The sequence below is a fragment of the Hemibagrus wyckioides genome, linkage group LG24 (assembly GCF_019097595.1).
Source record: "Hemibagrus wyckioides isolate EC202008001 linkage group LG24, SWU_Hwy_1.0, whole genome shotgun sequence".
NCBI lineage: Eukaryota > Metazoa > Chordata > Actinopteri > Siluriformes > Bagridae > Hemibagrus > Hemibagrus wyckioides.
In genome coordinates, this window is record NC_080733.1 from 1100592 (window position 1) to 1111936 (window position 11345).

Consider the following 11345-nt stretch of genomic DNA (forward strand, 5'->3'; position numbering starts at 1 on the left):
AAGAAGAGCCTGAATAGAAAAGCCCTATGAAACACCCGAAAGAATCTGTGCTACAACCCTGGAAAAGCATGAGAAAAGAAGAATGCAAGAAGGCCTGATATTGCAAGCAAGGGATATGCAATCAAATGTTAAGTGTTGTGTACTTTAATCACATAAAATTTCGGTTGTCTGCCACTAATTTAATCTGTCACTAGTTTAATGCACCTATACGTAAAATCAGGAAAGCTGAAATTGTAATCCATCAGCTCCAACTCAAATGCCTTGAATACAGCAAAAACAACAAAAGTCACTGAAAGTCAAACAACTTTCATAGGCACAGTCATGTGACACAGAATCATGGGATCCACATCTGTTCCCTGCAGACACTCCTAGCAGGTCTACCTCTTCAGTCCATTAGACCTTTGCAATTGATCCAGAGTGCTGCTTCCACTCCATCCCAATGCTATGCTTCGTCTACTACCTTCCTGTAGCTGCTGCATCATATTAAAAACACTGATGCCCTAACATTAACCTAAATTCCAAAACTGACCAGCACCCACCTGCCTCAAAGCAGTTATCACAACCGACACTGCGCTATGTTCCTTCCTCTAGCACTGCTTTAATGATCCCATCGGGTACGAGGAGGGCATGCATAAAGATTGTTCTCTGTTCTTGCCCCTAGATTGTGGAATGAACTTCCTCTGATGTCCAAACAGCTGAGTCAATGGCAATCTTCAAATGATTATTAAAGACCTTCCTCTTTCTCTTTTTTCATTGCTAGTGCAGTTTGTGACTGTTAGATGCAGACCATTTTATTTACCATGTGAATTCACCACCGCTTTCATTTTCAGAGTGTTCATTCGCCCCAGCTCTAATGCTAAGGAGGCTTTGTGTGAGCTCTTCGGAGCTATTAGCAAGCTACAGAATGCTCACCCTCAAAATAGTGCTCCCAAAATTCCATCAGCATGTGGACTTTGTGACGAGAGGGACGAACACGCTGGATGTTGTTTACACAAACATTCCCGGCACGTATTGTGCGGAGCCCCGCCCCCACCTCGGCTACTCAGACCACATCTCTGTTATGTTGATTCCAGCATACAGACCACTCGTCAGACGCTCTAAACCGGTTCTGAAACAGGTTAAAACCTGGCCAGCAGGAGCCATCTCTGCTCTTCAGGACTGTTTTGAGTGCACTGACTGGGACATGTTCAGGGAGGCTGCAACCAACGGCGACTCTATTGACTTGGAGGAATACACGGCATTAGTGACCGGCTACATCGGGAAGTGCATCAATGACGTGACCGTCTCCAAGACCATCACCACACGCTCCAACCAGAAGCCGTGGATGCCTGCAAAAGTGCGTGCTCTCATGAAGTCGAGAGACTCTGCCTTCAGAGGAGGGGACAGGGCGGTCTTAAAAACAGCTAGGGCCAAACTGTCCCGAACCATCAGAGAGGCAAAGCATGCATATGACCAGGGAATCCACAGCCACTTCCAGGACAGCGGTGACTCCCGGCGCATGTGGCAGGGCATCCAGGCGATCACCAACTACAGGACAACATCACCTGCCTGTGACGGTGACACCTCCCTCCCAGATGCGCTGAACGACTTCTACGCTCGGTTAGAGGCACAGAACAATGTAAGAGTGAGGAAGACCATCCCTCCTCCTTCCTGACTGGGAGACCTCAGTCAGTCAGCAATCCTCTTGGACAACATATCCAGGACACTGCGCATCATCTGACTGGTAAGTCATTTCTCAGATTACATCTATAATAGCTACTGTTCAACTCGCCAGACTAATACAAGTTCACAAAGCTCGTCCTATAGAAACTGTGTCTGTTCCCCGATTAGTGAGATTAAAGGATAAATTCGTTAATAACTCTCAAAATAATCTTATCACACTTAAACCTGAAAAAGGCCAAATAGGTAAAGAAAAACAATTTTTTAAGTTTGGGCTTCTCAACATTAGATCCCTTGCACCGAAAGCACTTATTATTAATGAAATGATCTCAGATTATATTTTCAACGCACTCTGTCTTACTGAAACCTGGCTTAGACCAAATGAATACATTGGTCTGAATGAGTCTACTCCATCAGGATATTCATATAAGCATGAGCCCCATCAGATTTGTAACGATCTATAATAACTCTTACCGTTACTCAGAAAACAGGACCCAGGTTTAACTCATTTGAAGTGCTTGTCCTTAATGTTGCACTCTCTGACAGGCATAAAAAAACCCTACTATATCTTGCTCTGGCCACCGTGTTTTCACATTTACTCTCAGATCTTTTGATCAGTTTTGACAAAGTGTTAACTGTAGGAGATTTTAACATTCATGCAGATGATGCTAACAATGCGTTAGGACTCGCATTTATAGATTTACTAAATTCTTTTTAAACAAAACATTAATAGACCAACTCATGTATATTTAATGTATATGTATGTATTTATTTAATAATGTATATTTGTATTCTAAAATATTAGAAAAGGTGGTGTCAGCTCAATTATGCTCCTTCCTACAGGAAAACAATATCCTTGAAGAATTTCAGTCAGGTTTTAGGCCCCATCATAGTACAGAAACTGCACTAGTTAAAATCACAAATCACTTGTTTTTAGCTTCGGACCAAGGCTGCATCTCGATTCTAGTCCTGCTTGATCTTCGTGCTGCATTCGACACTATAGATCATAATATCCTCATAGATCACTTACAAAATCACAGGTATGCAGGGACAGGCATTAAAATGGTTTAGATCCTACCTGTCTGATCCATACCACTTTGTAGATTTAAATGGAGAACTGTCCAGTGTAGTACCAGTGAAATACGGGGTCCCACAAGGGTCAGTTTTAGGACCTCTGCTTTTCTCAGTATACATGCTTCCATTGGGTGACATCATTAGAAGGCATAGGATTAGTTTCCACTGTTATGCCGATGATACCCAGTTATATATCTCATCAAAACCAGATGAAATATCTAATTTGTCTAGACTAACTGAGTGTGTCAAAGATATTAGAGATTGGATGACCGATAATTTCCTATTATTAAATTCTGACAAGACAGAGATATTACTTATTGGCCCAAAAACCAGTACACAGAAGCTCTCGCAATTCAGCTTGCATCTGGAAGGATGCACTGTTACTACTAGCTGGACAGTGAAAGACCTGGGCGTAATATTAGACAGCAACTTATCCTTTGAAAATCATATTTCGAATATCACAAAAACAGCCTTCTTCCATCTTAGAAATATTGCCAAGCTTAGGAACATTTTATCTGTAGCTGATGCAGAAAAACTAGTTCATGTATTCCTGACCTCCAGACTGGACTACTGTAATGCATTACTAGGTGTTTGTCCTGCATCTTCAATAAACAAGCTACAGTTAGTCCAGAATGCAGCCGCCAGAGTTCTTACCAGATCAAGAAAATTTGATCATATAACCCCAATATTATCATCCCTGCACTGGCTACCTGTGAAGTTTAGAATTGACTATAAATTAGCTCTACTCACGTACAAGGCTCTAATTGGTTTAGCTCCCACCTATCTCTCCAGTCTTCTAACACGTTACAATCCACCACGCTCTTTAAGATCACAAAATTCCGGACTTCTAGTAGTTCCCAGAATATCAAAGTCCACAAAAGGTGGTAGAGCGTTTTTGTATTTAGCTCCAAAACTTTGGAATAGTCTTCCTGACAGTGTTCGGGGCTCAGACACAGTCTCCCAGTTTAAATGTAGACTAAAGACTTATCTCTTCAGCCTGGCATACATCTAACACATCCCATAACCTTGTGCTCCAGTACATCTGATTAAATGCACATTCATCTAGTACTGCTAATATTATGAACAGCAGCTACGCTAATGCTGTTCCATTGTTTCCCTTCTTCTACCCATCCCGAGGCATACAGAGACTGTGCTCCAGTGGCATCCGGAGATGGACCAGCTCCAGCCGGGTTCTGCTTGTGAGGATTGGGATATTCAATGGACAACAACCTCCTTATTGATTTACATAACACTATACACATGCTGTATCTACATCACACAATTGTCACCCAAATGAGGATGGGTTCCCTTTTGAGTCTGGTTCCTCTCAAGGTTTCTTCCTCATACCATCTAAGGGAGTTTTTCCTTGCCTCAGTCGCCTCAGCCACCTCAGGCTTGTTCACTTGGGATAACATCTAGGACTGTTTGTCTGTCTGTCTGTCTGTTTATATGTTTGTTGTTTTCTTATGTTGTTTCTCATGTAAAGCTGCTTTGAGACAATGCTCTTTGTTAAAAGCGCTATACAAATAAAATTGAATTGAATTGAATTGAATTGAATTGAACTTCACCTGGTCACTCAACACTGCCAAGACCCTGAAACTGAGCTGCAGCACGGTGGGCAAGACCATACAGCGGTTTTACAGGACAGGTTCCACTCAGAACAGGCCTCACCATGGTCCACCAAAGAAGTTGAGTGTATGTGCTCAGTGTCATATCCGGAGGCTGTCTTTGGGAAATAGACGTATGAGTGCCAGCATTGCTGCAGAGGTTGAAGGGGTGGGGGGTCAGCCGGTCAGTGCTCAGACCATACGCCACACACTGCATCATCATCAAAAATTATATACATATATATATATATATATATATATATACATATATATGTATATATATATATATATATATATATATATATATATATATATACATATATATATATATATATATATATATACATATATATGTATATATATATATATATATGTTACAATCATATATATCATTTCATTTCATTTTTCATTTCATTGCACATGGTTGGTGCTAAGGGTCCTGTTTTTGTGTTGTCTTTTTGTACTTATTGGGTTTGCACTGTCTTGTCTTTGCTCTGTTTGCACCTAGTTGCACACTTTGCACTTTATGTGGCTAGGACAAACTTCGGTCCTAGCTCTGTGTTGTTTTTAGTGTTTGAACTTTATGTTGTATGTTTATGTAGCACCAGGTCCTGGTGAAACATTGTTTCATTTCACTATGTACTGCGTCAGCTATATGTGGTTGAAATGACAATAAAAGCTTCTTGAATCTCGAATTGATTCTTGAATCTTTATGGAATACTTAGTTTAACACTATGTATATGATATACATTATTGGCAGTACGGTGGCTTAGTGGTTAGCACGGTCGCCTCACGCGTCCTGGGTTTGAGTCTCACTCCCGCTCATTGTGTGTGGAGTTTGCATGTTCTCCCTGTGCTTGGTGGGTTTCCTCCGGGTGCTCTGGATTCCTCCCACAGTCCAAAGACATGCTTCTAGGCTGATTGGAGTCTCTAAATTGCCTGTAGTGTATGAGTGTGTGTGCCCCGCAATGGGTTGGCCCTCCATCCAGGGTGTATCCTGTCTTGATGCCTGATGACTCCTGAGATAGGCACAGGCTCCCCGTGACCCGAGTATAGATCAGATAAGCGGTACAGACAATGGAATGAAATGAAAAAAATATGCGTTATTCATACTATATTACCTCTCCATCAGGGACTTCTACACTGATACTACTCTTACTCTTTCAGTGAGTAAACCAGTATGAGGATGTATTTAGTGATAAAGACTTCAAAGCATTTCTGTAAGTTGATTTGTCTTAAATATTAATGTAAATGTACAGAATTCAAATGGCTCGAATGTTGTACTACACATTACACTACACACAAGATATAATTTTCAAATTTTACTTCCAAGTGCTTTTTCCTCATCAAATAAATTCAAAATGATAAACAAGGGACAGAAAAGGTGAGCATAGCCTGAATTCAAACGCACACACACTCTGTAGGTGAAAAATGGTCTTACTGAAGGTCCTAACTCATCATAATCACTTTTATTAACTTTCATCATTGTACCGTCAATAGTAATCATGCAGCCATCGGGCACAGTATGATGGAGCACCTGCCATCACACAAAGACATAAAAACTATATATATATATATATATATATGTGCATTTCCATGTGTTCAGTTGAAGTAAAAAAAAAAAGAAAACTTGAATGTAAGGCCAAAAAAGGGACTTCATCCTCGTACCATACACTGATTGTTCAATATGGGCTGCACTCTCTTCCTCTCCTCACTTTTCATTTCCCTTCTCCTTTCCCATTTTTTAAAAAAAAATTTATTCCCTCTTTTAAACATTAACTGCTCACATAAAAATGACGATGTGGAATAAAATATTGTGATGTGCAGCCTCTCCTCCCCCCAGACCCCTCAAATATAATAATCAATATTGATCCCAAGAGAGAGTGAAAACTGAAAAATGAGAGAAAGCTAATGCAAGAGAGGTACTGTGTGTGAAAAGGGATTGGAGGCAAGATGCCTTCTCCATATGAAACTTGACAGAATCAATGAAAACTGAGGATAGATTCTTAAGGTGCAAAAGAAGTGTGTATATCACTATCAGATACACTGATGTGTGTGTGTGTGTGTCTGTGTGTGTGTGTTTACTGTAACTGTGATGTTTACTAATCCTTCCTTTTTCTCACATTGTAGCCAACACAGGTTTGGAGACCAGAACATAAGATATTGTTCATATAAAATCCACAAGTTATTTTCCTACTGTCGGAGTGTGACAGGCACATGTTGTTCGTGTTGCAGTCTGGGGTGGCCGTGTTTGTAGGCCTGGATACACTTTGGTAAATGTAGTTCAAGATATTGGTGGATCTGAGCTGAATACTGAGGGAAGGCTTAAAAGAAGGTTAAGGTATAGAAACTTTATGCCTTAAATGTTCTATAATATCTAAGCTGGCTGTGTCTGCAGCTGGGGGGAGATCAGTAAAGAAATCGACAGTGACATGGGACCAGGGACATTGTGGTGTGCGTAAAGGGACCAGTTTGCTAGCCAGCAGTGCTCAGTGGACCTTAGCTGCTGCACATGCTGGGCAAGAAATGACCACATGATGGTTTTCCTAAAACATGCATTCCTACCAGCATTCCGCCCTATCAGCTGGTATGTTTTCTATACACTGTTGTGGTCAGTGAAGACTGAGGAGTTTACCCAGGATGTTAACTTAGTTCTCAGGTGGCTTGGCACAATGCACCTGTTGGGAGGACAGGAGGGAGGAACTAGGTGTGTAGGTGTCCAAAATGAATATAAATACAGATCATAACAAAAAAATTTTTTATTTTTGTTTAGATTTTGGTTTATATATATTTTAGATATATTTTGGTTTATATATATATATATATATATATATATATGTGTGTGTGTGTGTGTGTGTGTGTGTGTGTGTGTGTGTGTGTGTGTTAAAAATTATTAGTAGTAGTAGTACTACTAAAAAGGTGTCAGAAAGCTTCAGAATAGGTGTGTGCATCATGATCCTGCAAGAGTAAAAAAACAGTCATGCAAGAAGGTTTTCATTTTAATGTGGAACTCAGAGACCATCTACCAGAAGTAGTTTAAATGACAGTTCTTGCTTTGCAAAAGACTGATTTTTTCAGATGGAGAATATTAGGCCATGACTGGTTTAACAAAATTAAGAATTTTTATTTTTATTTTTTTTTGTGTGTTAATAAGAATTAACACATGATATACACATACATTTTAGTACATTTAAGTTTTGCAAAAAGTTTGCAGACATCTGCCCATCACTCCCAAATCATTCCTTTTGAAATTCTTCCCAATACCATTGGTATAAATATGGCTTACTAATTTCCTGCTTAAGACTCTTTGTTCATAATGGACTCAGTTAATGGACTCAGTTAGCAGTTAATAAGAAAAACATAAGCGTTAATGAAGAATTATTTGTTTGTACTGCAAAGTTATAAGTCATAGTTTAGGAAACATGTATGCTTCATCACTGTGGTTTACTGGGCCCTTTCAAATGAACTGTCCTCCTTCAAAAAAGTTAACAAATGATTTGTATAATTAAGTGTGGCTTTTGGAATCTGGCCTATGGCTAGCCATATAGGGAGGGATAAAGACTTTAATCTAATAGCATTGGTCTGGTACTGCTAACTGGTGAGACATTCTTCTTCCCCAAATGTACCATTGTGCTTGTTTCCATTAAACAATGTCCACTTCAAGGGAATTGATGTTAGTTCAGGTGGACAATGTAACTCAATAACAAAAGTCAGTACTGCAGTAGAACAGCAGGTTTAGCCTTAGGTCTTAGTCTTCAGTGTTTACTGCTTTCCATGACTTGCTGAGCTGAAATTAAGTGAAATCAGTAGGGTACAGTGATTGATTTGATTTCTTTTGATTATTGATTCAAATCAGGCTGAACACAGACACAGGGTAGGAGGAGGCAGAGGTAGTTAAATGGCTCGGGGAAAGAGAAGTGAAAGGTATTAAAGTGGAGGAGAGGACTGCTGTCTTCAGAGCCTTTCTCTGAAGGTGGCTTCAAGGAGCAATGAGGCAGGGCCCAGGGACTTTACAGGGTGCTGCAGGTTGATGGACGCTCATTTTAACTCTGTAACAGAGAGGGAAGCATGTGTCAGTGGTTGTCTTTGAAGAAACTGGCTCACCTGCTCACCTGTGTGTGCAGCACCCTTTTAAACTCTACCTGCTTCAAATGGAGGGTGAGAAATTGTGGCCAAACTCATTGGATGCCAACCATGAATGCTTCTGCTGCCCTGCCTTGTAGTCATGTGCCCTTTGAGCAGTGTTTAAGGCTGTGGATTGTTGATTAGAGGATCAGGGTTCAAGCCCCAGCACCACCCAGCTCCACTGTTGGGCAACTGAGCAAGGCCCTTTCCCCTCTCTGCTCCAGGGGTGCTATATCATAGCTGCCCCTGCATTCTGACCCCAACTTCCTCAGCTGGGATATGCTAATAAAAGCATTCCACTGTGCTGTAATGTATGTGTGGTGATAATAAAGGCTTTATGCCCTCAGTTCTTCTTCTTCTTCTTCTTTGCTCCTTTACTTTGTGACAAGTGTGCTTTGGATGCATGTGGGTGGGTGGGTGTCCTGGAACACCTGTTCCAATTCACTGATCCACTGCACCCAGTCCGGCTGGCCTTTCCAAGTGAGATCTTAGAGGGGGGAGGCTACAGAAAATAATTTAGGAACAAATCTTTGGTAATACCCTGCCAACCCCAGAGAGGCATGTAGCTCTTTCTTGGTGGTGGGATGGGGTACCCTTTTACTGCTTCAATTTTCTTCTCCTGGGGATTTAACAGACTCCAGTCAATTCGGTACCCCACTGTGCCTTGGTCAGGGATGATAACATTGTCCAGGGACACAGCTGCATACTGGCAATGGGTTTCCAGGATGATGTCCATCATGCACTGAAACAATTGAAAGGGAAGAACCTGGTATGTCCAGTGACCACTGCCAGAACTGCAGGATGTTTTTGGCTCTGCTTCTTGCCCTGCCAGTAAGAGGAGCACCTTTCAGGATCCCCAAGCAGCTGAAGAGGAGCATAACCTCTCTGCTGATGTTGCAGGAGGTGGCTTTCTGAATTGGATCCACCTCAGAGAACTTATTGGTGTAGTCAACAATCACTAGGATGTACCCATGACCCCAGGAGGACTTTGGGAGTGGCTCAATGAGGTCCATGTTGATACATTTGAAGAGACACTACTGGCAGAAGGACCAGGAAGCACTGGAAAGGTGTCAATCCAGATCCAGAGCATGGGTTAGAGAGTTCTGGGTGTACCCAATTGAAGGAAAGTCCCTACACTAGTCTTTCTGACTGTGTCCTGTTGAAGTCAGCTATCCTTAAACATTACATTCTGGATGATCCTCACCAATGTAAGGCTGATGTTGACACCCAATCTCTACACAATGGCTTTCAAATGTGACTGTAGATAACAAAAAAATCATATCAAATCAAATAAATGTTATTTAATACTTTAGCCAAATTAACTAGGAATAAATCATTGTAGAAAAACATACACCATCAATACATAGCAGCAATATCTTGATCTTATTGTAGCTTTTGACTCCATTGATCATGCTACACTACTTGATAGGCTATAACATGTCACTGGACTTATGCAAACAGCCCTGTCCTGGCTCAGGCCTTATTTTACTGAATGTTATAAGGTTGTAAATATAAATAGTTACTTGTGAATGCATACAATGGTATGTTATGGTAGGTTATGTTAGGTGTTGCACAAAGTTCTGTTTTAGGCCCACTGCTTTTATTCTCTTTAACCTGTTTAGTGTTACAAGATCTCACGTGTGAATGGGGAGCAGGTGTGTTAAATTTGGTGTTATCTCTCTCACACTCTCTCATACTGGTCACTGGAAGTTCAACATGGCACCTCATGGCACCTCATGGTAAGAACTCTCTGAGGATCTAAAAAAAGAATTGTTGCTCTACATAAAGATGGCCTAGGCTATAAGAAGATTGCCAAGCCCCTGAAACTGAGCTGCAGCACGGTGGGCAAGACCATACAACAGTTTTACAGGACAGGTTCCACTCAGAACAGGCCTCGCCATGGTCCACCAAAGAAGTTGAGTGCATGTGCTCAGCGTCATATCTGGAGGTTGTCTTTAGGAAATAGACATATGGTATGAGTGCTGCCAGCATTGCTGCAGAGGTTGAAGGGGTGGGGGGGTCAGCCGGTCAGTGCTCAGACCATACGCCACACACTGCATCAAATTGGTCTGCATGGCTGTCGTCCCAGAAGGAAGCCTCTACTAAAGATGATGCACAAGAAAGCATACCGCATACAGTTTGTTGAAGACAAGCAGACTAAGGACATGGATTACTGGAACCATGTCCTGTGGTCCGATGAGACCAAGATAAAATTATTTGGTTCAGATGGTGTCAAGCGTGTGTGGTGGCAACCAGGTGAGGAGTACAAAGATAAGTGTATCTTGCCTACAGGCAAGCATGGTGGTGGGAGTGTCATGGTCTGGGCCTGCATGAGTGCTGCCGGCACTGGGGAGCTACAGTTCATTGAGGGAACCATGAATGCCAACATGTACTGTGACATACTGAAGCAGAGCACGATCCCCTCCCTTCGGAGACTGGGCCACAGGGCAGTATTCCAACATGATAACGACCCCAAACACACCTCCAAGACGACCACTGCCTTGGTGAAGGACTGGCCAAGCATGTCTCTGGACCTAAACCCTATTGAGCATCTGTGGGGCATCCTCAAACGGAAGGTGGGGGAGTGCAAGGTCTCTAACATCCACCAGCTCTGTGATGTCATCATGGAGGAGTGGAAGAGGACTCCAGTGGCAACCTGTGAAGCTCTGGTGAACTCCATGCCCAAGAGGGTTAAGGCAGTGCTGGAAAATAATGGTGGCCACACAAAATATTGACACTTTGGGCCCAATTTGGACATTTCCACTTAGGGGTGTATTCACTTTTGTTGCCAACGGTTTAGACATTTATGGCTGTGTGTTGAGTTATTTTGAGGGCACAGCAAATTTATACTGTTATACAGGCTGTACACTCACTACTTTA